Raw genomic sequence first — 3,452 nt, 5'->3', positions numbered from 1 at the left:
ATTTGTAAAAAACTACAAAAGTCCCTAAATGCAAAGTTGGAGGCACTACAATACCCGACTTTCAAACATATAACAAAGTGGTAGTAAGCAAAACAGCAAGGCACTGGCACAAAAACAGACACACAGACCAATAGAATAGAATTGAGAACCCAGAAATAAATCCGCTTAATTACAGCCAACTGATTTTCAACAAAGGCAGCAAGACTATAGAAAAGTCAGTCTTCTTAAGTAAATAGTGCTGGGAAAACTAGATTTCTATATGCAGAAGAAAGAAACTAGATCTTTATCTCTCATATATAAAAATCAACTAAAAATAGATGGGAAACTTAAATGTAAGAACTGAAACTATGAAACTATATAGAACAAATATAGGGGAAAATGCTCTGGACATTGGGCAAATTATTTTTTGGCTATGACTCCAAAAGCACAGGAAACAAAAAGCACCAGAAGAGATTATATCAAGGGCTGGGACTGTGGCTCAGTGGTAGTGCACTTGCCTTGCATGTGTGAGATGGGTTTGAGTCTCAGCACCATGTATAAATAAATAAAATAAATATCTATCAACAACAAAGGGAAAATATTAAAAAAATAGATTACATCAAACTAAAAAACTTCCATAGAGCAAAGGAAACACTCAGTAGAGTGAAGAGACAACCTACAGAATAGAAAAAAAAAATGTTTGCAAACTATTCATCTGATAAGGGATTAATTTCCAGACATTTAAGGTACTTAAATAAATCAAAATCAAAATCCAGTCAAAAGCAGGCTAATGACCTACATACACATTTCTCAAAAGAAGATATACAAACGGCCAATAAGTAGGTGAAAAAATGCTCAACACCACTAATCTTCAGTAAAACGTAGATCAAAACCACAATGAGATATTGTCTCACTCCAATCAGAATAACTATAATCAAAAAGATGAAAAATAAAAAGTCCTGGTGAGGATGCAGAGAAAGGGGAACTCTTGGGCACTGTTGATGAAAATGAAAATTAGTACAGGCATTATGAAAAAAAATGGAGGTCCCCTAAAACTAAAAATAGAACTACCGTATGATCTAGCAATCCCTTTACTGAGGATATGTCCAAAAGGAATTAATTAAAATCAGTGTGTTGAAGAGACATCTATACTCATAATGTTTATTGCAGCACTATTTGCAGTAGTCAAGATATGGAATCAATCTAATTGTACATGGATGTATGAATGTATAAAGAAAATGTGGAATACATACACAATGAAATATTATTTAACCATAAAATTCTATCATTTGTAGCAAAATGGATAGATCTGAAGGACATTATGCTAAGTGAAATATGTTAGGCATAGAAAGGTAGAAGTTAAAAAGTTGACCTCAAAGTAGAGAAAAGAGCAATGGTTACAAGAGTCTGGGAAAGATACGGGGCAGGAAGAGATTGAAAGAGGAGAGTTAACAAGTATAGGGGTGCAGTTGTATAGGAGAACTAACTTCTAATGTTCTTTGGCACAGGAGGATAACTATGGTTGACAACAACTAGTAAAGAGAGTTTTGAATGTTCCCAACACAAATAAATGATATATGTCTTAGGTGACAGAGACTCCAATTACCATGCTTTGATTACTGAAAATTACATACATGTATTGAAATACTACAATGTACCCCATAAACATGCACAATTACTATATGTCAATTAAAAATTAAAATGTAGCTGGGCATGGTGGTGCATGCTCTTTGGGAGAATGAGGCAAGAAGATGGCAAATTTAAGGTTAGCCTGGGGAACTCAGTGGAGACTCTGTTTCAAAATAAAAATTTAAAAAAATGAATGGGAATGTAGTTCAGTGGTAGAGTGCTTGCTTAGTATGTGGGAAGCCCTGGGTTCATTCCCAGTACTGAGGGGAAAAAAGTGTGTACACACACACACACACACACACACACACACACACACACACATATATATATATATATATGATGGAAAATTATGTATTAAATTGGGAGCAAGTGAGAAACATCTGGGGGCCAACAGTACTTCTCCCAAAATCTTCCCCTATCACTCCTTCTTTGGAGACAGGACCTCTGCTGTGTACCATCTGAGGGACACAGGCACCTCATAATGGAGATAGAGGATGCACTGTCATTTAAAAGTCTTTCCAGCAGAGGGAGCCAAGCATCTGGGAATAGTTCCTCTAGTCAACCTCAAGCCAAATCCTCTTAAATTCTAATACCCAGAATAAGCAAAAGGTTGGAGACCTCAACTGGCTGTTGCAGTAGGGACAAGTGGGCATACAGCAGAAGTGTATTATCCAGAAATAATACAGGCTGAGATGCCATGCATTTCTCTCATTTGGTAGAAGTACCATGTTATTTGATCACAAGGTCCTCATTTAGAGTCTACTTGATTGTCAATGAAAACTTCGTTTAAAACAATTTAAGAATTTCAGAATACATACAATAGTGTATTAGTTACGGTTTGATCAAGAGAGATACCACATAGTCATTTGGATAAGGAACTTTGGTATAAAGAATTATGGATTATGATAGGTTAGAGAGGAGCCTAAAGAACACAACATGGCAGAAATGGGGCCCTGCCCCACCTAGCCTGGGGAGGCAGAGTTGACCCAGCACAGCTGTGTGTGGGAGAGATGACCATTCCCAAGTCCACATGGGAAAAAGAGTGCAGAGTAGGGGCTGAGGGTAACAGAGGTGACCCATCCTATGACTAAATGACCTGTGGCTAGAGGAAAAGGTCCTCCCCGTCCTCAGGGTCCCTGATGCTCTTGAGAGGCCAGGACTTTGTGGGTGCCAGTTGCTGAAATACCCCCAAGTTTATTCCTGGCTTAACCATTTGTGTGTGCTCCTGCCACACACACTCACTCCCCCTTATACACAGTCTCACATGTGCATACAAATTCACACACTGCCTCAGGCTCGAAAGCTCACATGTGTCATTCCCCCCTCCCCAATCTCAGTCGCATAGCAACCTTCTTTATACCCTTTCCTGTTCCTTGGAGACTTGACTTCCCAATCTGTCTCTGCACAAACGCTCTTCCCTACCAAGTTCCCACCCAGGATTCTGTCCTCCTCTTTGCCAGGCTGCACTCCAGGTCCTCCCAAGTCTATCCACCACCCAGTCTACCCCTGGTGGTTTCCCAGTCTGACCCCACCAGCCTGTCCCCCAATTCTCCATCAGTCCACACTCCATCCTCATCCCATCTTCACCCCAACCCTTTGCCCAGGCTGTCCCCGAAGTCTGTTCCCACTTTGCAGGTCTGAATTGCAGCCTTTCTTCACCCCCTCCTTCCCTGTCCAATCCCACACCCCGTTCTCACTTTGGTTCTGATTCCAGCCCAGAATCCAGAGCACTCGCCTTCCCCCGCCCTTCAGTCAGAGGGATGGTGCTTTGCGCATTTTGGGCTGCACCTCCTACTTCAGGCGTGAGCGGGGCGTGGCCAGGGCGAAGACTGGGGGCGCGACTG

This window comes from Ictidomys tridecemlineatus, chromosome 2 (genome assembly GCF_052094955.1).
Source record: "Ictidomys tridecemlineatus isolate mIctTri1 chromosome 2, mIctTri1.hap1, whole genome shotgun sequence".
Taxonomy (NCBI): domain Eukaryota; kingdom Metazoa; phylum Chordata; class Mammalia; order Rodentia; family Sciuridae; genus Ictidomys; species Ictidomys tridecemlineatus.
This window is presented reverse-complemented; position numbering follows the sequence as displayed.